The sequence below is a fragment of the Coptis chinensis genome, chromosome 7, assembly GCF_015680905.1.
Source record: "Coptis chinensis isolate HL-2020 chromosome 7, ASM1568090v1, whole genome shotgun sequence".
Lineage (NCBI taxonomy): Eukaryota > Viridiplantae > Streptophyta > Magnoliopsida > Ranunculales > Ranunculaceae > Coptis > Coptis chinensis.
Genome location: NC_141462.1, coordinates 39,264,201 through 39,290,047, shown reverse-complemented (window position 1 = coordinate 39,290,047; position 25,847 = coordinate 39,264,201). Strand labels below are relative to the sequence as shown.

The 25,847-nt window shown below is 37.5% G+C and overlaps 2 pseudogenes; both read left to right on the top strand.

The window, feature by feature from the left end:
* Positions 1–3,308: 3,308 nt before the first annotated feature.
* LOC147487475 (uncharacterized) lies at positions 3,309–5,775 on the top strand (annotated as a pseudogene).
* Positions 5,776–7,668: 1,893 nt separating this feature from the next.
* Positions 7,669–9,176, top strand: LOC147487474 (pre-mRNA splicing factor SR-like 1; annotated as a pseudogene).
* The last annotated feature ends 16,671 nt before the right edge of the window (positions 9,177–25,847 follow it).

Here is a 25,847-nt window from a genome sequence, read left to right as displayed (position 1 = left end):
GAAAGGTGGTGGTGCAGGAGCCTAAGGCGGAGGTAGTAAGCGATGAAGGGGGAGATAAAGTAGAGGAGACAGTCGCTGGTTCAGCCTCAGAAGAGACATGGCTTATGCAAGAAGAGATTGCGAGGTTGAGAGAGGAGAATGTCGCACTCAGAAAGGAAAGAGAAACGGCGGAGGAGGAAGCGAGAGTGGAAACAAGTGAGGAATCTGATAATAAAGAAGAGGGTCTGGACCTAGTTGAGAACCCTGTGACCGGCCTCACGATGGAGCAAGTTCAGAAGATGATAAACAATGATCGGGAGGCGAAAGCCTAAATGGGAGTGGCTAGCCAGGTGGTGGCTGGCCTGAATCGTAAACCCATTGGCGGATGTTATATGGGCTTCAGAGGTGCTAAAACAGTTCAATCAGCCCAGGTTTGAAAGGTATGATGGTGAAAGGGACCCAGCATATCACATTCATCATTTTCGACAACAAATGCCTCTTTGGCAAGAAGCTCGGTATGATGGGCTGCGGTGCATGATCTTCCTAGCTAGCCTTAAAGGGGGCGTCGAACTGGTACTATCGATTGCCGTCGAGGAGCATAAATAGTTTTCAAGAGTTGGAGCAGGCGTTTATAGACCATTTCATACATAAAAAAAGGTGAGTGGTGGATATCGCGGCTTTGTTCAACGTTAGGCAAAGATCCGTGGAATCAGTAAGGGATTATCTGTGCCGATTCAAAGCCGAGACATTGAAGGTAGAAAACATGGATGAAAGGACAGCGGTAATAGCATTTGAAAGAGCTCTGCGACCAGGAATGGGAGTACATAAGTCCGTGGCTAAGAATGAGATTGCGACTTTGCACAAGTTGTATCCACGAGTGGAAAAATACATAAGGTATGAGGACACAATGCAAAAGGATTCTAGAAGGTCAGGGAAGGCAATGTTATCTTTAGAAAAATGCGGGGATCACCGAAAGACGGAGGCGTCAGATAGAGGAAATGGTGGGTAACGCAGATATTCATTGCAGTCGGAAAGGAGTAGGGAAGGAGTTTGAAGGGAGAATAGGGAGAGAAAGCCATACCGCGAACCAGAACAGATGCCGTTGAATAGGCCACTGAGTGAGATCTTGCCATTGATAAAAAATCTTTAGGGATATGAAGGACCGCGAAGCACACCGATCGAGATGCTGAGCAAGCTGTATTGTGCATATCACCAGGTACGAAATCACGAGACTAATGAATGCTATGTGTTGAAATGGTTGATTCAGAGATTGGTCGAGAAGGGAATGATGAGAGAGTTTATAGTTGGTGCCCTGAATGAGGAGCAGATACCGGCTTAGGGTAGGATATTGGGAACCATTAACGTCCATAATGCTTATAGAGTGAAGATAAGGAGAACCGCGAGTATCCAACATATCAATGAAGTAACGAGAGTTCCGCGACCCAAGTCATGGTCGGTGGAGGGAGGGGATCGGATTGTATTCACAAGCGCGGACCTCAAAGGTGTCGATTCCCCCATGAAGATGTGTTGGTCATTACTGTGGCGATGGGCAATTACATGGTCAAGAGGGTATTAAATTAATTGATTGCGGTAGTGCAGTGGACTTATTATTCAGAGGGGCCTTGGACGAAATGCGGATTGATCCCAGACAGCTTAGATCTCTGCAGACCAACTTATATGGATTCAATGGAAGTATGACGGAGCCTATGGGAGAACTTTTGTTGCCCATGACGACGGGGCCGGTGACGATGTTCACTCGGTTTATGGTGGTAGATTCCAACTCCCAATATAATGTGATTCTGGGGAGGCGTTGGATCCATGAGATGAAGGCGGTACCATTCACATACTATCAGGTAATTCAGTTCCCCACCCCGATAGGGATGTATGAAGTCCGCAGTGATCAAGTGGCAGCTAAGAATAGTCATCAGGGTACGGTGAAGGGCATGGTACATGGAACAGAAGGAGAGTCATCTAACTCCAGGAAGAGGCAAGCATAGCAATTACAGTGCGCCACCATGGAGGAGGAGGCAGAGTTGTCGATGGGTCCGAAGACTCTGGATGAGATTGAAATAGTGAATTTGGGGGTGGGGGAGGAAGAGAAATTTACATTAGTAGGGTCTAATTTGCCAGATGAGTGGAAGGGTAAGCTGATACAGTGCTTGTCAGAGAATAAGGCTGTTTTTGAGTGGGTAATTGAGGATATCATGGGGTAGGATCCAGGGCAGCGTGTCACACCCGCGCATGAAGAAGGAGGATCTGAAACTGTGAGACGAAGATGATCGTGAGGCGTGAGGCCAAAGTATGCTGAGAGGATTTGGGGGGAGGTTGCAAGGTTGAAAGAGGCGGGAATAATTAGAGAAGTGGAGTTCACAGACTGGTTGTCTAACATCGTCACTGTTCTAAAAATCGGCCTAGGTGGTGCCCAGGCGCCTCACCTAAGGCTATAATCGGTGGACAAGTCGGTTACCCAACTAGGTGGTTCAACTAGGCAGTCTAGGTGGTCCAGGCGGGGGCTAATCGGTCTAGTCTGGCCCATATTTTTTTCTCAAAAAAAGCCCAAGAAGGCCCAATAGGGCTTATAACTACTTAATAGATCAATGCCGTATTCAACTCCAACTTTCTTTAGCAGCTCGTCAACTTCGTTCAGTAGCTAGTATCTCTTCCAAGTTCCAACTTCGTTTAGTAGTAGCTCGTGTTTTCAAGTCTTCCAACTTCCAAGATAAGGTACTAATGTAATGTTCCAAGATAAGTTCCAACTTCCAGCAGGAGCTTGTGTTGTCCTGTAAGAATTATTTGGAGTTGGAGATCTAATTCGATGCCAGGCTGAAGAGGCTTTGAGTACCCATAGAGGGATTCTTTAATCTTAATTATACTTCATACACCACTTATGTATACAAAGTTCGATTTTATGTCTTCGAGTTAGCAGTTGTAGAGTTGTGGGAAATTATAACGGATTAAACTATAGATGTATAAAGAAAGAAGATTTTATGAGCTTCCACCTTTTGAATGAGTCCTTCCCCTGTTAACCACAACACGCATCAATGTTAAAAGTTAAAACTAATGCCATGTTTTATTGTGTACTCTTCTAGAATATTTATGTCATCCTAATTAATATAAGTATAGTATCTAGTAGGTTCATGTATTTTATATGCCTAGAAACTATAAGCTAGTGTGTTCTTGGAGAAAATTAAGTGAATGAATGATAACTCATTTAGCTATTTCATATATTTTGTTCGACTGTTCTAGTAACTTACATGGTTGAATTGTCTTTTTGGGTTATTAATTGTTGTATGATGATGTGATATTTTCAGTTCAATGGTTGGTAATGTTGCTTCTTCTGCGGCATCTAATGCCGTGCCCGAATCTGAATCCGATCCTTTGAAATGTGATTCCGACGATGTTGGTTGGGAGTATGGGATGTTGAGAGATACAAACAACAAGGATAAGTTAAAATGTAAGTTGTGCAATAATGAAATTAGTGGGGGCATTTATCGAATGAAGCTACACATTGCGAACATTAAGGAACAAGTAACAATATGTCCAAAGTCTAATGACGAAGATAAAGCCAAGTGTAAAGCTGCACTAGAAGGAGAAAAAGTTAAGAAGGGTAAGAAAGACAAGCACATTGCAGAAGTAAAAGCAGAAGTTCAAATTATTGATGAAGAAGATGACGAGGTGGTGTCGAGGAAGAGGCCACATACTCTAGGGCCTATGGATAAGTTTGCATCCACTATCACTCCTGATTCCTCAATTGATGAAAGGAAAAAGATGCGCCAACAAAATATTAATGATGCACTTTGGAAGGAAAGAACTCATAGCGTGCATCAATATTTGTCTCGATGGGTGTATGAAACCAGTATTGCTTTTCATGCTATTGACAATGATAACTTCAAAAGATTTGTTGAAGCGGTTGGTCACTTTGGCCTAGGTTACCTACCTCCAAGCCAATACCAGTTGAGGGAGCCATTGTTAAAGGAAGAATATGAGCGAACCAAAAGTTCACTTGAGAAGCAAAAAAAACGAATGGGCTACTAGTGGGTGTTCTATTATGACGGACGCGTGGTCCGATCGAAAAAGAAGGAGCATCATGAATTTATGTGTCAATTGCAAGCTAGGCACAACTTTCCTTTCTTCTAAGGAAGTTTCAGAGGCGTCACACACTGGAGAATTTATTTTTTCTTATGTTGATAGTGTATTGAAGAAATTGGGGAAAAAAAATGTAGTTCAAGTTGTGACCGGCAATACTTCGAACAATATGGTTGCGACGGTTTTACTAAGGAACAAGAGACCACATTTGTTTTGGAGTTCATGTGCCACTCACACATTGAACCTTATGCTTGAAGGGATTGGAAAGCTACCAAGGTTCAAAGAAGTGATTGATAAGTCAAAGGCATTCACTATCTTCATTTATTCACATCATAAAACATTGCCGATGATGAGAAAAGCTACAAAAAAAAAAGAGACATAGTGAGGCCGGGAGTTACTAGATTTGCAACTTCTTTCCTGACTTTGCAAAGTTTGATGGATAAAAAAGAGAAGTTGAAAACTATGTTTACTAGTGATGAATGGGGGGAGTGCAAATGGGGGGAGTGCAAATGGTCCAAGACTGCAAAGGGGAAAATGGCATATTCCACCGTGTTAAGTATGGCTTTTTGGAATGGGGTAACACTATGCTTGAAAGTGTTTGCTCCTTTAGTGAAAGTGCTTCGCATTGTTGATGGAGATAAGCCATCTATGGGCTTTTTACATGGTGAACTAAAGCAAGCAGAGAAAGATATCAAAGAAACATTCAAAAATGTGGCGGCTAACTACAATCCAGTCATAGATATTATCGAAGAAAAAGGCGTTGGTCGGCTTGACAATCCATTACATTTGCCATGACACGTATACCTTTTGAATCCTTATTACTACTTCAAAGATCAAGATATAGGAAAGGATCCAATTGTCATGAATGAGATTTTTCTTTGTATAGAGGAGCACTTCTTCCATGGTGACTTGATATGCAAAATAAAGTCACAAATGATGAGTTGTTGGTGTATAAGAAAAAATAAGTGCATTTGGTAGACCCTTGGCCGCTGCGGGATGCGCCAAGAATGATGATAAGTATGATCCAGAGTTACTCATTTCCATTCCACCTGATACTATTTAATACTAAGTAACACACTAACACTATTTATATTTGTGTTTATTGCCTTATCTATTTACTAGTTGGATGATGGTCTAACTATGACAATCATACTCCAAACTTGCAAAGAATGGCTTCAAGGATCCTCTCACTGACTACAAGTTCATCGGGATGCGAGAGAAATTGGAGCGCTTTTGAGGGGGTAAGTACTAACCAGAAAGTTTGTAGTAAGTGGTTAAATAAATAAAACTAAGAGAGTCAGAGTACTAATAGTATTTTAACTTCCATTTTCTTTTGTGTAGATTCATACAAAGAAAAGGAATAGACTTGATGCAGCAAGGTTGGAACATCTAGTCTATGCCCAATTTAATGCCAAATTCATCGACAAGAATAGGAAAGAAAAAGAAGAAGAGGTAGATGTATTACTTGCTAGTGAAGCTAGTAAGGCACAAGGATGGATTGTTCATGGTGGGGATGATGAAGAATTTGATCCCAGTTTAGGATTTACAGGTGGTATGGTTGGAGAATCATCAAGAGCGAATAATGTTAGAGAGCTTCATGAAGAAGATTTTATGTCGGATGAGGAGAGCGAGGATGAGAGAGATGAAGAGTATGAGTTTGAATCTGATGGAGAGAGAGTGGTGGAAAGATATGGAGAGGAAGAATTGTAGGCCTAGTGGAGTAGTTCAAAAGTCATAATGTTATCTTTTTGTATGTTTATTTGGATTATTATGATCTTATGTCATTTTGTTTAAGTTATGGCGTTAGGAGACATGCTATGATTTTACTTAACTTTTGTGGTTGGATTACTAATATGTATTTTTAAAAAGTATATAAAGTTAACTTTATTTATTTATATATATATTTAAATAAATAAATAATAATTAAAAAAATCCGCCTAGCGCTTAGCCAGTCTAGGCACTGCCTAGAAGGCCTAAGCGCTAGGCGCTCTCCCACCGCCTAGCATTTTTTAGAACACTGAACGTCGTTGCAGTACCCAAGAAAAATGGCAAGGTCCGTATGTGCATCGATTTCATAGACATCAACTTAGAGTGTTCTAAAGATAGTTACCCCATGTCGCGAGTGGATGAGTTAGTAGATAGAACGAAGGGATTCAAAATATTTTTGTTTATGGATGCTTCTATGGGATACAATCAGTTCGCGATGTATGGGCCGGATAAGGAAAAAACATCCTTTGTGGTGAAGGGTGCTACATATTGTTATACAAGGATGCCGTTTGGGTTGAAGAACGCTGGGGCCACCTTCCAGCGGTTGGGAGAAAAAATGTTCGAGAGCAAGATTCGAAAGGGAATTGAAATATACATAGATGACATGGTGGAAAAGAGCATGTTGGAGGGAGAGCACTTAGAGGGCCTGAGGGAGACATTCAACATACTACACCATAAGGGCCATTTTGTAACAGAGCAAAATTTTCATTTGTAATGAATATATCCGTTACTACCTTTCTAACGGACATAACTGTGAGGTTTGTTGGTATCTGTTAGTATATTTCAATTGATTTTTCTAACTATTATCAAAGCTAGTATTTTAATGTTTGGTAACAATTGTGTCCGTTAGCAAACAACTAAAATAATGACCAGAAAGGTATATTCAGAACTAATGGACAACATTAAATTAAATAGAAAAAAATTGTGCCCGATGATTTCCTCTTCTCGTCTCTCTCTTCAAGCCTCCATCGAACACTTCCCCCATCTCCTCTGTCAAACCCTAGCCGACGAAGAAGGAAATAAACCAGGTACGTTTTTTTTTTTCTTTTCTTCTACCCAAACCGCATCTAGCGAATTTCTAAGGTTTTTTTTTTTAATTGTGCTCCATGATCGAACTGTTCAAGTTAGGTTTATTTGGTTCACTTGCTGATAAATTTGGGGAAATTAAGCTTTGTATTGAAACTGTAAGATTGGACTCTAAATTTACGCTTCTTGATCAATTGGGTTATTTCGTTGGTTTGGGGTTCAGTTGGCTAATAAAAAATCGAAAGAATTTCGGTATTAATTAAATAGTTTTTGGTTATCTAAGATTCAGTTTTCCTTATAAACTATTTTTGTTTATGTTTGATTTCCTAGGTTGTGACTGCTACATAGCTTTTTCTCTCTTCCTTTGACGGACACAGGCAGGTTATTGAAATTTTGTTACTTATTATTTTTTTACTAGTTTTTTTTTCTAGTGAATTCAATCTTCAGATAATAGGTTGGTTTCATTGTTATATGATTAAGAGCTATTTATCTTATACAATCAACTCTTGAATTATATGACAAGAATTCAAATGGCCCCTTGTTCTTATTCTCTTTTCATTGGTGATGTGATTGGTGATAATTACATTTTTATTTTATTGGTTGTTTTGATTTTGATTTTTATAGGTTTGTAGCGTTGTGTTCAGAACTTGGATGCTGTATTAGGCATAAGGATTATATAACGAGCATTAGTGTTCACCTATGTTTGGTATGAGGGATATGCCATTACAGTTAGCTATAACTGATTCTTGTGGAAGTCAATTTCACTAGTTGTAATTTCACACCTGTGCTTAGCCTAACTTCGCCTGAGATATGGAGGTACAAACTTTGAGGAAACCAATTGATTCTTTACTGGAGAAGGTCCTGTGCATGAACATTCTTTCTTCTGATTATTTTAAGGAGCTTTACAAACTTAAGACTTATCATGAGGTTATAGATGAGATCTATAATCAAGTTGATCATGTGGAGCCTTGGATGACTGGAAACTGTAGAGGTCCTTAAACTGCGTTTTGCCTTCTATACAAGTTCTTTACAATGAAGCTCATTGTTAAACATATGCATGGGCTTCTAAAGCACGATGATTCCCCTTATATCAGAGTTGTAAGTATGTAATATCGTATGTAATATCACTACTTCTTTGTTAATTCTTTGATTATGTAGATAGCATTTTATCTGCAACCTTTTGTTGTACTTAATTCCTCATTCTTGAAAAGCACATTTTCATTTCTTATAGAATACCACTCTATTGCAGCACGTCAGTACATGACAATTCATTCGCGTTTAGTTTTCAAAATTCTATAGATGAACTTATTGTCATTAGTACATACTAAACATCTCAAGTAGGCAGTAACTCGCACCAATTAGTTGTTCCACAACTTAATGGTTTCTGATAAATGTATGTCAATCATGAATACCTTTTTGAGGATTTTGTTCTCACCAGCAGCAAGAAAAACTTTGGGACATCTTTCCTGAGGTATTAATAGAGGAACCCTAAGTTCATGGTTCTCTTTACATGCCGCCTCTACCTGCAGCATAGGCCTATTGTTTATGTTTTTACATTTTAGACTATAACCATTTATATCATATGGTTCCTTATAACCCATTTCCGTGTTTTTTTGTCTTGTCATTGCTGTCCATTATAACTGGAGTGTCTTCTTAGTTTTGAGCTTTTCTGTTGTTGACTTTTCAATATGTTATTTATCTAATTTTATGTTGTAAAGTGTATTATTTTTTCACATCTGTATGTTGCTTATCTGGACAAAAACTGATATGTTGATTGCAGGTCGGATTTCTCTACTTGCGATATATGTTGCAGACCCAAAAACATTATGGGGCTGGTTTGAGCATTATGTCAAAGATGACGAGGTATTGTTTATTCCGTTTCATTGTTTATAAATAGCATGTGTTTGCTTTTTAATGAGATAGACACGAGTCTAACATGGGTAGAAAGTGTCATACACGAGGTATGGGGCAAGTTTGAGCTCAATGTCAAAGGGAAGGTATTTATTGGCTCAACATGTATTTTAGATGCTCTATTCTTGCTTTAGTGGTGTTTCTTACGAGCTTACAATTATGGTTTTCACCAGGAATTCGCTCCAGGATCAAATGGTAGACTGACGACTATGGGTGTGTATGTACGTGATCTGCTTCTTGGACAGGTCGGTTGTCATACCATCCAATTTACTTTGCAATGGGTAGTAGTTAGCTCACTATGTTAGTTATTTAGCTCATTGTTATATTATACTACTTTTGAATGTGATTAGTTTCTTACTGCTATATGTGAAGTCTATATCTTTGGTGCATGGCCTGATTGTGCGTGATTTTGAAGTTGGGCTGGTGTACTGGTTGGCCAAAGTACCACAGCTTATGTCAGAATTCTGGTTTTTTGGAACTGTTAGAATACTGACAATTTTGAAATCGTGAACTATGATCTTAAGTGGGATGAAGCAAGATTAACAAATACAATGACACTAATAAGGGGGACCGATGATATCATTATACTAATAAGTTTTAAATTGAATGCTAACCTGGTAAAAAAACCATGCATGGGTGTACCATTGGATTGTAATAATTGTATAAGGTTTTCATCCTCGTTAGTTTGCATTTTTTGATATTGTGGGGGAAATCAGTTTTAAGATTCCATCCTATTATCTCATATCTGGACTCTTTTCCTTTTGTAAGAGCATTTAATGGAGGTGTGAAGTTGCACCTCCATATAGGAGCTACCAACCTAGGTGCCATTAGCGTTTTCCACTCATTTTTCATTATACAAGTGTGTGGAGAGTTCCCAAATTTTGTTGACTGAATGCTAACGTTCACACGAGGTATAGTTATTGATTTGTGCTTTTCTATCTCAGTATTCTATCTTGTGTTCATCTTGTAAGTTGTTAAAGCGCTTGATACATTAGTTGATGAATGTGAAACAATACTTTTGTTGCAGATTTGTTAAATACTTAACACTTTCTAGTTGTGTTAGGATTCCTTAATTTTTCTTTTGCATCATGCCATTAATTGTTAAATTGTGTTCGAAATTTAAGTCCATTGGAGAGAATGTTAAGGAAATATATGACAAAATGCTTAAGTTAGTTGAAGGGGAATATTCACCTCATAATAGTGAGGTCATGGTTGCTTGAAAAAGTACGCTAATCGAGATGACATTGCACTTTTTTTTTCCAGATTTTATGGAAGACATGGAGATTTGTGAGCTAAATTCCTCTAATTAACTATGGTATGCTGATAAATGTAAAACAATAGTTTTACCTACTCTTAACTAATTATGCTAGGAATAAGTAAAACTAAAAGTTATTTACTAATATATGATCAAAGTTATCTACTCTCGGTTATCGTGAAATATGTGTAGTAGAGAATTCGTTCCAGTCCTAGTTGTTTAGACGAAAGTTTCACTAGTTCTAACAATTCTAACAAAACTGATGAGAGTAATGGATTGTAATTATACTAATATGGCAATTGAATACTAAGATGTGAATATGAAGAAGGAATTAGGGAAATTTGATTCCACTTAGATGAATTTCTAATATGCTAGTGTTGATTATTGCAATCCTAATAAATAAAGATTAAGTATTTATCCCTAATTATTCATGACAATCTCCACCAACTAATAATTAGCATGTGAGGAAGTTTAACCCATTCTTATGGTGAATAAACACCTACTAGAGTGAAACTCTTAAATATGTAATAATTAAAACTAACACATCAAGTCTTCATCCAAGCTTCATTAAATCCTTCTAATGGAGGTTTAGCTCAGATTCATCAGACTATCATTAATAGAGAAATAAGAAGGCATAATGAAGAACAAATCTAAGCTTTATTAATCTAATGGAAGAGAGTCTTAAGAATTAATAACTGTATTAAAACTAAGAACTGAATAATTAACTAAGTCTAAGTCTAAGTATTAAAATCTAAGTTATTCTAGGTTTAGAGAGAGAGCTAATTAAAGCTAAACTAATGAAAAGGGAAAAGTTTTATTCTAAAAACTAAAACTAAGTATTCTAACTAATGGGAAGGGGCTCTTTTAGAGTTTTGCCTTAGTCCTCTTTATATAGGAGAGGGCTAGGTTTACAATTTCGTGCATGGGCCTTGAAGCCATGTTTTAGGCCATGAAATCAAGCCAAAAACCTAATTACATATGTCCAAAAAGGGATTCTCTGTTGGAAATTACTGCAATAGCCTTTTCCTCCATTTTTGCTCCTCTAATTGGGTCTAGGCCTATACTATTAGAAAGCTCTTTCCGAGCCGGTCGTTTTGACATATAATAGGCCCAATTGCGAGGTCTTAGTCCAAAGATACGGCCTGCGGAAGTTCTATTGACTTTTTTGCTCTATTTCTGCTTGCGTTGACTTTTCAGCTTTGACTGGGATTTGAAAATATTTTTTCTTTTTGAATCTTGGCCTTTAGTCATAGAACTTCCTAGCAACCAACCTTTGCTCATTTCTCTTGCAAAAGTGATATGTTTCTTCACATATTTGACTCCAATGCCTGAAATACACAAAAATACATAAACAGTACTAACTCTTATTTATTAATCACATAATTGGTCTAAATATAATATTATTAAGGGGTTAAAACTACAGTTTTGGGCCCTTATCAAACCACCCCCAAACAGCATTTTGCTTGTCCTCAAGCAAATATGAGAAATTAAAATAAGTGACCAAAAATGGAGTTCTAACTAATCTCGTTTCGTTGAGTGCGATTGCATTGACCATATGCAACAAAGCCTTAAACCACTAGGAATTCCCTAGTGGATGAGTTATAGCATCGTGAGAGTTTTCCAGATAAGGTACTCATAAACTTCATCTATACTACTACAACTAAGAAATAAAATTGTTTCCTTATTTATTATCAGATATCTATACATCTCACTAGCAATGAATACAAAATAATCAATTCGAAATCTAAGCTAATACGTACATAATAATCAATCATCTACTGATAAACATATATATAATGAACTATGCTATGAAATACAATAACAAGTCCGTTTATGAAACTTTGGAATAGCTTCCTTAAGTAGGTCATCACATATATGTCAAGACAAAAACACTCTAATTTTTCAACTCAAGTTTCACTCACTCTAGTGCGCAGTGGGCACACTTTACCTTACAATCTCAATAACACAAAAGGAAGCCGAAGTCGATCAAACACATGTGCCACTTACTATCACACTACCCTATTCCTAATTGAGCTAGAGGTCTTTATTAGGTGTTGTGGGGATTAGGAGATGGTTTAAGAAGGAATGAAATGGATATTCAAAAGGACAAGTCTGAGATAATAAAGTCTTCATATTATGTAACTAGAGAAAACCTTGTTCTTACTTTGCTTCTACACTTTGTTTCCATCCTTAGCCATTTTTTTTTCTTTTGGCTTTTGACTCCTTTGATTCTGTTTTTGGAGTTCTAACTTTTTATTTTATTTATTTTTCTTTGGATGGAAACTTTCTTTTCTTATTTGAAGCAACTAACAAATTCTTGGTTTCACAGGTCTTTCTCTTTTCTATTCTTCATTTCATCTCTATTGTCAGATCATTTAAAAATGGGTAGGCTGATTTTGATTTTGATTTTGTTTTGTATAAAAAGGTAAAGGATTTGCGGTTTATAAAAGGCTAAAGAAAGGCTCAGAGGGGCGACTAGCGGAAAATAATTTCATATAGGTTTGAATTTCTAGCTATATCGATCCAAAAAGGGCCTAAATTCTCGCCTAGGATATGGTATAGTGATCAAGCAAGTGGACATGTGATTTCTCTATTTGGAATTTACTTCTCTCCCTTGTGTCATTTCTCAAATATTTCACTCATATAAGGCTTAAGACTATATTCTCACAGGATTTGTAGAATAAGTACTCTAGTATAGATTTCAGAAACTTACTGTCAATACAAACATAGATGCTCATGCAATAGATTTATGGAAAGATTCAATGATTATTACCTATATATTAACCTAAATTTCTAAAAACTATTCTAATTTAAAAGCTAACATGAAACTTTTAGATTAATATCATCATAGAGAAAGAAACAATACCAATATTCTTAAGTGTATAGCATAAACTTTTTATTTATATTTTTGAATTTTTGAATTTTTTACTAGAAAATAAGTGCATATTAAAACATATATATATATATATATATATATATATATATATATATATATATATATATATATATCCTAATAGGTGCCTTAAATTATGCGTGTTTCTATACCACCCAAAAAAAAAACATGCTTTGTCCTCAAAGTATAAAAATAAGAAGGGTAGGAAATACCATGGAAACGCGTGAAAAGTGAATAGCACTTGCAAAACAAATTTAGAACATACTAATATAGATAAATAAAAATAGATGCAACTCTATATGAGTTCCACTCGTTATGGGGATAACAAGAATTAATTTGCTTGGGACATAAGCAGACACAAACAAAAAATAAAACTTACCTCATATCCAGCATTTAAGCGTTGTCCTCCTCTTCTATAAAGAAGTGAGGTTCCTTTGCATCTTGCCACACCATGATAATTTGCCAGGCCTTACGCCATTTATCATCTACCTTTGCTAACCTGTTAAGCGCCACTTGGTCGGATGGGGTCTAAGGGGCAACCCAATTAGGTTGTAGCCTCCACCCCCGCCAAATCATTGCACGAAATGAGCGTATCATGCAATTGGTGGGTCTTACGATGTCAACCCCAACCCATATCTATGAAACGGGTACAAAACTCAGGAAAGAAACATAGCATTTTGCGGCAAACCAAGACATGCATAAGAAGGTATTTATGCCTCATACTATGGGCTCATGCTAAACTTAACACTAAGGTCAGGGGAAGGTCATAGAGCATACGTCCCTTAGCTAGAGCAAGGAAGACGTCACAAGTGGTGCCATTCGCAAAAGAAAAATGCCATTCCCCTAAGATATTTAGCATTATAAAGAACATAACAGTGCTCACGTTAAGGGACAAGCTACCAAGGGCTACGTTATATTGCCCTTGGTCCTCGACACAGAAAATTCCTACCCCATAGGTCTCATGCAAAAACTCATAGTTGTAGTTGTACATATTATCTACGAAATAGCCCCATGAGTTATGGATTTCATCAGGCATTGAAAGTCCAATAACAAAGGCCAACAAGAACTTAGTTATGTCCATTATTTCATCATCAATGGTGACAGAGAACACTTGTTCTCCATTTGGTTCATCAAAAAAGTTACAATGATCATAAAAATAAGTTGTAAGTGCAGGAGAATACAGTTCATTAGGGCTTACCATTAGAGGTTGCCATCCTGCCTGTATAATCAAGTCGTTGAACCAAGATCCATAGGTGTCACTCGAGAACAAATCTTTGAAAGACTGCTTCGGTATGATGTGAGGAGATTTCATAGCAACCAAACACACTCTAGAACTGCTGGAAGCAACCTCAGAAGAACCTACAAAAATTCAAAATTGGAAGTGGCTGTGGAGGTGAATGGCGCGGGCGCGCTCAAGATTGTTTATGTAAGGGCACGGGTGCGCATGCGCTCTTGCTAGATGAGAGTTCTAGTGTTTTGGGGGCGGGCGTGCTCAAACTTGCCTGTAGAAGGGTGCGGTTGCGCTCTTGCTTGACGAGAGTTTTAGTGTTTTAAGGGCGGGCGCGCTCAAACTTTAGGCAAAATAGGGTCGTGCGCGCTCCGTGTACCAGAAGTGCTCTGAAGTGAAGTGAAGATAAAAGTGAGATGTGCAAAGTGAGAGGTGTGGTTTTAAGTTTGGAGTGAACCAAGGATTTATAGAGAACTAGTTTCTTAATCTAAGTTCCACAAGTTGCCCAAATTGTTAAGGCAACTTGATGGAAATAGAAAATTTCTAAATCCAAAATAGAAGCAGACCAGATGCATATTCCAAAATCAAACCAATAGTTTTTTGGTTTGAAACTAAAATAGCAACCATCCAATTTCTACTCCTTGAGGTTGCACCAAACAACACTAGGTAATTCTAGCTACACCAATTTAGCAACATGCTCACATAAACCGATCATTATCAAGCAGGCAATAATATTTCAAAAAAAAAATATGTGGATATGATTAGAGGCATTGTTAAATAAATAAGTCCACCCCTAAACAAGTTGGAAGGGTGGGATTCACGATACAAAACATAGCATATGTCCAAATTTAAAACAACTTCAAAGATAAAATAACAAATACAGAATTCAATATTAACTACTTAACTAAACAATTCGGAATCAAAATACAACTAAACGGCATAAACAACAAGAATATGAAGTTTAGAGATCAAGAATGGAAAGACCGAACACCCCACCCCAATTTTTTTTTTGAAAACATGGTTAGGAAATTTGCTTAAACACGTGGGTCTTTTAAAGTTAGATTCCCGAGACTTACTAGATTACTATTTTTATTTTTTATGAATAAGTTTTTAATAGAAAAGAAAACAATAAAGCAATAAAAATATAAATCACTCTATAGAGAAACATGACTCAAAAACCGAGAAAACATGCAAGAGTGGAAAACGTTATTATGTTAAATGTGGACTTAAGATCCGGTACTTACAGCCACACACTCCAAAGGGAGGGCCCGGTTACCTTAATAGTGCACTACCAAAATATAAGATTGGAATGGAGTACACCGAAGAATAAAATGAGTATTTTATAGTCAGATACTCGAGACTTTATCTAATATATATATAGATATATATGAACATGCAGTTTACCATATATCAACAACCGAAAAAGTTGGGGTCTGTCTATAAATAATTAACACGGAATGCACCCCCAAACAGAATCACACACCAAGACCTCCTACGACATGGCATAGCGAAATGAGAGTGAATACTGATGGATCTAGAACCTATCCTAGAGATTAGGTTAGGTGAAGTCATTTCTATATAAGTTTGATTTGTAAATTGAGATTTGGATTGGTGTATATATTTTTATAATAATGTTTAATTGATTAGTGGTTTTGTTTTTTTGTTATTATTTGTTGATTAAGTTTGTGGAATGTGATATCTCTATAAGATGGAATATTCATATGTGCTAGAGTTAGATGTGCAGGGTGAACTTTTTTTGACATTTTGACCTGGGAAAAAAATAATTTTTTTTTACTAACAAAAATTTAGTAACGGATATATCCGTTACACACATCAATATAAAGAGCAAGTGGCACATCTATTACTAACGGATATATCCGTTACACTAATCGATATTAATAACAAGTGGCACATCTATTACTAACGCATATATCCGTGACATGAAAATTGATTTCCCGCTAGAAAAGTAACTAAAGCAACACCAAACGTTACTAACAATTACATCTGTTAGAAATGAATAGATTAAACTGCCTATCAATAGTTGGCTATCCATTACAAAGAATTATAGTAACGGATATAAGCGTTACTAAGATTAATTTAAGTAACGGTTATATCCGTTACTAAATTTAGCCTAAGTGACTATAACACCCCAGAGCTAACGGATATAAGCGTTAGTAAAATATAAGTAACGAATATAGCTGTTAGTAAACACCTTTTCTGGTGTAGTGGTTGTTTCATGTCTTCTGTGTGTCGTTGCTGAAGTGCGGCGATGTTATCTTCATGTTGATGGACAAGAGTTTCAGTGATGTCCTTATGTTGGAGAAGGAGAGTTTCTCATTGCTTGCTCAATCATTCGTTGACGCCGTCCATGTACTGCTGGTGGTTGGATTTAGCGTTTTCAAGTTCATCTTCTGCCTACACCTTAGACTACACAGCGACCTCCAATTCTACCTGTAAAGAAGCATAAGTGGCTCGCAACTCGTCAAAGCCGCCAATCTCCTTTTCTAGCGTCTCAACAGTGTTTAGGGAGGAGAACAGTCCACGGATCATATAAGACACATCCAGGATCACCTAGAAAGAAAAGAGGGGATGAGATAAAAGAGGGTACAATGAAAAAGGTCGCGGTGCAAAAGACAAGTACCTTCTCCCAATTAGTGTATAGAGAGGTCTGATGTTGTTCGAATGAACCTCCTTCAACATAAACAAGGTCCCTAGGGAGGTGAAAGTGGTAGAACAAGGCCGACGCTACCGCCGAGTTATCCATAGCGGAATCTGCCATGGTGACATGGCGGCTGCAGACCTTGAAGGTCGGGTGAAAGATCTCTGAAATGGGGGCCCCTTTGTTGGGGGCAGCTACCTCTTTGCCTGGACGGCAAGCCTAGAGACTATGGGAGATGGTAAGAGTAGGCTTCGCAGATACTGAGGTTTGGGTCCGCTTATTGGGAGACTCACCTGGAGAAGTGTTGACAAGGGAAGTGACATCCACAGCAAAAGGTACAACCGCGGATTGGGAAATTTCCATTACTTCATCGTCAGAATCGCTATCAAACAATTTTACCTTGGAAATATCCATAGCAGGGTGAGCAGAATCGGCGGATAGGGTTTTTGGAGAAATATACTGATCTTCCCAAGTGGAGATGGATCTGAACGAGGGGGTCGTGGCTCTGCTGGAGGGAGAGTGAGGATCAACCTGGGCTTTGCGAGCTATGGCCTCCAAGGCTTGGACACGAGCCTAGGATTTAGAAGTTTTGCATAAAGCTGCGGGTAGTGCGCTTACCAGAGGGGCCTTTTGGTGGTTGAGATCTTCTGGGGAGAGGTGGAGAAGACCGAGGCTTCCTTTCCTTGGGAGGGGGGGGGTAGAATGGAGCGGAATACTTCCCGAGGGTGTGGAAGGCGGGGTCAAATAGCAACGGAGTCCCGTTGCTAGAGTCGATACCGAGGATTTTCTTTTGAGCAGGTCCTAAGTTGCGAAGTTGTTAGAAGATGAACAAAGTGATCCCCACGTAGATGCGCGACTTATACTCAGGCCTCTAGCCTGTGCAAAGAGAGAACAAAGGGTTAGTTGGTAGCATATATCCCACGTATGAAAGGAAATAGGAAGAGACACTCACCACGGGTCAGAAAAGCTAGATGAGTAAGAGTCACATCGCGTGGTATATGTCCACGGACAAGAAGTTCCTTGACACGTACAAGGGATAGTGATGCCAGGCCTTGTCCGAGGTGGTAATGCGAAGGACGAAGGACTGTTTCCCGAGATGGACACAGAAAGAATGGTATCCTATGCTGACCTCTTTGGTACTCTTTTTTATATAGTAATGAGAGATCATATCGCGGAGTGTGATCTTAGGTTCCCAGGATTTGGTATAGTGGTTAGTGGCGTACATAATTCCTCAAAAGTTGCCAATTCCTTAACAGGGGGGAATGTGGAAATGATTGCAAACATCAACGTAGAGAAGCGATAGTGGAAATCGCATGCCGACAATGATTTGACCGACTGTGGTTACGAGATACCTCGGTCGAGGGGGAACCAGATGAGGATAGTGAGTTACTTCGGGGACTTGCTCTAAGAGTACATCATTAGGAATTTCATAGGCAGCCCTAATCACTTCTAAATCAGGTCTACGGTATCGGGGTGGTGGAGGCGGAAAGGCGGAGGACCGCCCTGAGGTGGAGGGGGCTATGATGGGGTCCTCTTGAGGAGGGGACGCCACTAGGTTGGACTGCGAGGAGGATGTGTCCTCGGATTGAGATTTAGACATTTGAGGAACAAAGAAGGCGAAGAGGGGAAGATCCAAAGATATAGAAACTTTAAGAATAGTGAAAGAAAAAAAGAAAAAAAGGGAAGATAGAGAGAACCAACCTTGATCAATGCACCGAACAAGCAAAAGTGCGCGCGAGTAGTCGCCCTGAAGAAGGAGCAAAGAGAGACCGGAATGGAGAACGACACTGGTGGAAGGGGAGTTACAATGGATGCAAAAGAAGAGCGAAAATGGCAAATGAGAAGAAGAAAGAAAGTTAGCTTGAAACGAATGGGAGAAAGAAGGGGAATCAAGCAGGACTTGAAGCCAGAGAGGGGTATAATGGTAAAAGACCTTGAATGGAAATCGAAGAGCCGCTAGGGGGACCATGGGAAGCACGACACGTGGAGGCGCAAGAAATGAGGAGTCACTGACTAGAGCACGCGTGAGGACCACGTGGGATAGCATATCTACTGGGGTGACGTAAGCGGAAGAAGAGATGGGACTGGACCTAGGGCAAGGAGAAAAATGGTCATCTCAACCCCCGAACACAGGAATGTTTGTGGACTCGAGAGGGGGCAAGTGTCACAATCTGCGGAAAGCTCGGATAGACAGCAGATAGGCTTGACTGCAAGATAAGAAAGGGAACAATGGAGTATGGAATCATGACCGTGGATACCTAGGCCACAGTACGGAATAGCCACGTGGAAGACAGGAGACCGTGAGATGGAAAGATAGGTGGACGGCTAAGGGAGAAAAAGGGGGGGAGAAAAAAAGAGAGAGAGAGAGAAGAGAAGAAGGAAAAATAAAAGAGAGATCTAGGAAGAGGGTGAGAGGAGGAGGAGAGACAAAAGAGTGAAGAGAAGGAAAGGGATACAACAACAAGTAAGTTTTAATAGATGTAAAAATAGTAGTTAAAACAGTACTAAAACATGCTATCAATCAATATAATACTCTCTAAACATGTTGTTATATGGGAGAGTAATCATGTTCTCCACTCTTGTTTGCACGTATTTAACACAAATCTAGACTAACTAAACTAATCGTTAATGAGAGAGTAATAATATGCTAAAAATAGTAAATTGATGAATGAGAAAGATAATAGAGAGCGGTTAATCCACCTACATGATTCAAACAACCATTTAACCTAATAATTGATTTAGTTTTATTGATCCCTAGTAAACACCAAGTTATCTCTAACCCTGGCTTCACTAGCATGAGAGATTAGCACCTCCACAAATTTCTTTGATGGAGTTTCTAATCTCTAGTTCAATTCTTATAACTTTTATCTCTAAAATTCATAAGAACCAAACTTGAAGAACTTGATTAAAAATAACAACTAAGATTAAACAATCATAATCCTCACATAGGCTTTATAAAACCCCCTCTATTTGGAGGTTTAGCCTTGTTTCATCGGATTTATTCTACTAAAGCAATAAAAGAAAGATATAATATAAAGAGAGAATTGAATAAACAAGCTTTATTGAAAGGTTTCTAATGGAGGCTACAAACTAAACCTAATTCTAACCTAAACTAAACTATAATTACACTAAACTAATTAGAGACTAAGGGGAAGAAGGAGAGAATAAATTTAGCCTTAACCCTATTTATATAGGGAAATGTTAGGGTTACATTTTCGTGCATGGGCCAAAAAGGGAGACTTTGGGCCTTTAAAGTGAGCCCAAAGTCCATTAGGTTAAGTATAAAAAGGCTAATTATGCTAGAAATTATTTCAGTGCCCTTTTCATCCACTTTCGCAGCTCTGATTTGGGCAAGGCCGGGTCCATTGGAAAGCTTATTCCGAGACGGTCGTTTTACATAAAGTAGGCCTAATTCCAAGGTCCGAGTATAAAGATATCCCCATTTGAAGTTCTATTGACTTTTCTATTTTGTTTCTACCCGAATTGACTTTGACTTCCCAGCTTTGATTCTTGGGCTTTAAACGTAGAACTTCCTCAGCAATCATCTTGACTCGTTTTCCATGCAAAATGACATCTTTAAGCACATAAACAGCTTCAAGACGTGAAATACACAAAAACACATAAACTATACTAACTATTACTTATTATAAACATAATTGGTCTAAATAGAATACTATTAAGGGGTTTAAACTATACTTTTGGGTGTTTATCACACTACCCCCAAACAACATTTTGCTTGTCCTCAAGCAAAGATGAGAAATAAAAATAGATAAGTGGCAAAAAATGTGGTCCTAACTAATCTCGTTTCGCGGAGTGCGATTGAATTGGCCATATGTAATAAGACCTTAAACCACTAGGAATTCTCTAGTGGACAAATTATAGTCTCGTGAGAGTTTTCCAGAGAAGATACTCACAAACTTCATTTATACTACATTGACTAAATAATAAAAGTAATGTCCCCTAATTTCATCTCAGAATCTATACATCTCACTAGCATTTAAACAAGGATAATCAATTTAACTCTTAAATTAATATATGCATAATAATCAAATCATCTCAAGATTAACAACTATACAATGAACTATGCTATGAAATACAATGGCAGGTCCGTTTCTGAAACTTTTGGGTAGCGTGCCTAAGTAGGTTCTCACAAGGAATGTGTCAAGATACATAACACTCTAATTTTTCTACTCAAGTTGCTAACTCCAGTGTGCAGTGGGCACATGTTTCCTCACAATCTCAATGACAATCCAAGAAAGGCAAGGTCGATCAAACACATCTACCATTTACTATCACACCAAATTAATCCTAATTGAGCTAGATGTCTTTATTAGGTGATACGGGGCGTAGGTGTTGGTTTAAGAAGAAACAGAATAGATATTCAAATAAACAAGTCTGAGATAATAGGGTCTTCAATTACATATGACTAGAGAAAACCTTGTTCTTATTTTACTTCTATACTTAGTTTCCATCCTTAGCCTTTTTATTTTGGATTTTTGACTCTTTTTATTCTATTTTTTTGGAGTTTTTATTGTATTTGTATTTGTATTTTTCTTTTCTTTTCTTTTCTTTTCTTTGGATGGAAACTTCTTTTCTTTTTCTTTTCTGAAGCAACTAACTAAATTTTTGGTTTTCCACAAGTTTTTCTTTTTATTCTCTTTACTTATAGGTATAAATGAAAGGCTCAGTGGGGCGACTAGCGGATAATTATTTATAGGTATAAATGTTTAGCTATATCGATCCAAAGAGGGCCTAAATTCTCACTTAGGATATGGTATGGTGATCAATCAAGTGGATGTGTGATTTCTCTACTCGGAATTTACTTCTCCCTTGTGTCATCACTCAGATATTTCACTCTTATGAGGCTTTTAGGCTAGATGCTCACAGGATATCTATTAAGTACTCTAAGCCTAGGTCTCAGAAAAATAGTGCCAAGTACAATCAAAGATGCTCATGCAAGATATTCATGAAAAGATGCAATGATGATTACCTACATATTAATCTAAGTTTCAAAAATTAAATCCCAATTCAAGTACTACATGAGATTTCTAGACTAATATCATCATGGAGAAGGGAACAATACCATTATCACTAAGTGCATAGTATAAACTATTTTTATGATTTTATACTTTTTATACGACAAATAATATATAATATACAACCTAATATGTGCTTAAACATTTATAACATGTTTCTATCCGACCCCCAAACAGAATCATGCTTTGTCCCCAAAGTATGGAATGAAAATAAAGAATAGAGAATACCATAGAAACGTGCTTGTAAATGGGAGCACCTGAAAAAAAAATTAATCTATACTAATATAAAGAAATAATAACATACGCAACTCCTATATGAGTTTCTTGAAATAATAAATAGCGCTTGGGACATAAGCGAACTCTAACAGAAATATAATAATATCATACGTTCACAAATCAAACATGCGCATGTCGTGGCTCCTATAGGATTATCTTTTGAAATTCAGCAAAATAGTGAAATTTTATGAAATTAAGGTACCTAATTACATTATGCATCAATATTTCGATATTTATATATGTAATTTTAATATGTGAATGTACAATGTGCTAAAATTAAATATACCACCCCCAAACAATTTGGGAGAAGGGGGGTCATGAAATAATTCAATAGCACAATTAAATTACTTAACTAACTAACCTAGACTCTATTGGAGTAAACATGACAGGTAAAAGGTGGCAAAAAGTTTTGAAATGAAAGACCAAAATTTGTTAACCCCAAACAAAATTTGAAATCTCTTTTTAAGTTTGAAAATTTTTGTGGTCTATACTCCATTAAGGTGGTATGTTACAATAACTTGGGGGTTTTTTAAAGTCAGATTCCCTAGACTTACTAATACATGTTTATGTTTTTAATGTTTTTAATTTTTATATATTTGATTTTTGGAAAAACAAAATTACGATAAGGAAATAAAAATGGAACTCACTCCATAGAGATACACTACTCAAATAACAAGATAAAGTGCAGGAGATGAATGCGTTAGTTACATTAAAAGTGCATTCCCATAAAATATGAAATGAAATGGAGTACACTAATAAATAAGATGAGTCTTTTATAGTCAGATACTCGAGACTTTATCTAAAATATATGTATTAACATGCAGTTTACCATATATCAACAAACGAAATAGTAGTGGGTCTTTTCATAAATAATTATCACGGAATGTACCATTAAAAAAAATTAAGCACCAAGATTTTCTATGGCGTGGCTTAGCGGAATGAGAGTGAAATCTGATTGATCTAGAACCTAATCGAGCGTGTACTCTTTTCTTTTTCCTCCAACGAAAGGGTGGCCAAGTGAATGATCGTGAGAAATTAGATAGTTGTGAAAGATATGTGGGATATGGATAAGTTTTGAAAGGGTATGGTTGTACTATCTCACATCGGAAAATGAAGGGATCTGGTCGCTTGTCCTTAGGTATTATTTTCTTACTAGATGGGTTTAGAAAGTCATGAAGCATAGGAGAAACAAAAAGGTTTAGTGCAAACTCAAGGTTCCTTTGGAAAGGTGGAGGGTAGGGAACATTGGTGATGGAAGGTGAATGAGGATGTGAAATGGGTGAATGGTGCTTAGTTAGTGTTCTCAATTCTAGATCATCAGAGGCCTTGAGATATGAACTTGTATTCCTCAATAGGTGTGTCAGAAGAATCACTAGGATAGAGGGTGAAAAATTCTTCTTCCGTCATGGCGTTAAGGGATGAATGGATGTTAATAGGAGGGGACTCGCGAGGTGGCAAAGAAGGGTTGCAAAATAGTCGTAGGAAATCTTCCTCGATTTCATCTATGTTCAGGGAGTTGAAATTATGATCTTCGTTTTCTTCCCTAAGAGGGGTATCTACTAGTGTGGGAAGGAAAGTGTCGGAAGCACTAATATGATATACAAAATTCTCAATGAATTTCACATCTCCTTCTACAGGAAAACCTAGTTATCTCTGCTTAAGTCTAAATATGTTAACCTCTTCGAACAAATTTCCAAAGGAAAGAGTCATTGATCCATCCCGACAATTTATTTGGGCATTGGTGACTGCCAAGAAAGGACGCCCTAAGATGATAGGAATAGAATCATGAGCAACTTCGGTGTCAAGAATAATGAAATCAACCAGGTAGTAAAAATCCTGAACTTTAACTAGAATATTTTCAACTACGCATTTAGGATATCTAATAGAACGATAGGCTAACTGCAAAGTCATTTTGGTTGGTTTAAGTTGATGGAGACCTAATTGTTTATATAACTAAAAAGGGAGTATGTTAACACTCGCCCCTAGGTTTTATAGAGCAGTTGTTATAAAGTTATTGCCTAAGGTGCATTGTACAGTAGGACGACCAGGGTTCTTGTACTTAACAATTCTATTATGTTAAGATAAATAGGGATATTGTTCAGTTAAGAAGGTTTCATTGGGCATGTTGGTTTGCCTATTCATGGTGCACAACTCTTTTAGAAACTTAACGTGTCCATGTAGAATTTTTATAGCATCTAGAAAAGGTAGGTTTATAGTCAGATTTTTAAACACTTCCCTAATCTCATTAAAATTCTCGTCCTTTTTAGACACAACTAGTCTCTGGGGAAATGGTGGTTTTTCTCTATACTTAGCATAAGGGTCAATAGTATTATTAACTTTGTCTTTATCTTTTGCCATTTTCCAACTAGGTTTCCATATTAGAACCTTTACAGGTGTAGGATCATCAATTTCTATTAATATAGTCCTAATTTTAAACACTTCCCTAATCTCATCAAATTTTCGTCCTTTTTAGACACAACTAGTCTCTGGGGTAATGGTGGTTTTTCTCTATACTTAGCATAAGGGTCAACAATATTATTAACCTTGTCTCTATCTTTTGCCATTTTCCAACTAGGTTTCCATATTGGAACCTCTACAAGTGTAGGATCATCGATTTCTATTAAGGAGTCTTGTAAGGTTTTACCTTTTGGTTATGGTTGGACTAAAACTTCTACAATTGTAGGATCTTCAGTTTCTATGACAGTACTTGGTATGGTTTCGTGCTTAGTTTGCGGGCGATCTTTAGGCATAGTCACTTGGTTATCAACTACTTTATCAGAACGAAGGGTAGTGACTGCCTGTAGGTCTCCTTGGTTTATATTACTATTACATTGAATACTATTTACTTCGAAAGCAGTGTTTGTTAACTTAGGATTAGGCACATCTTGAACTAGAAATATGCCTGTTTGGTTATTATTTTGGTTAGGAGACAACTCAAGTACCTTTTGGCACAAGGACTGCATCATATTAGTCTGTTGTTGGATTACTAGACTTTGTTGTTGTTGGTGTTGTATCATAGTTAATAGTAAGTCTTTTGTGGATGGTTTGGCTGGTTGCGGGGTAATAGGAGGAGTGACTGGAAATAAAGCTTGTTGAGTGTTTATGTTTGGATGTTAATAGTTCTGGGTCATGGGCACTGAACTACTATTCTGGTCACCTAATTCTACATGTCCTAGATGTTGGTTAAATTGGTGGAAGTCTGTAGTGGGCCTAACATTTTGATTATTAAAACATGGAGGTGTAGATTGTTGATGTTTATTATAATTAGTGGTTTGCATCCATTGTGTGCTAGGGTTGGTGAAAGCGTTATTATCTACGGGTTGTGGTGGCGGTGAACCGTAGAGTAAGGGAGTAAAGAAATTGGTATGGTTGGGATTAAAACATACATTACATGGAGGGGAGTTGATGTTCATGATAGGAGTGGGTATCACTTCTTGTTTATGAACAGAGAGGGCATCTATCTTTTTAGTGAGGAATTCAATTAAAGTTCTAAGTTCAGGATCTTGTTTTACCTTAAACATACTGGCTGCCTTAACTGTTGAAGAAGAAGTCTTGGAGTGGGAGTAATCGTTACCTCCCCAGTTGTTACTATTCTTGGATTGATTATCAAAGAAGTTATAAGCATATTTAGCTCTTTTACTTAAGAAATTACCTCCATTCATGATGTCTAACATCTCCTTATGGTGTTGGGATAGGCTTTTGAGGAAGGCATGAACTAGTGTGTCTTTACC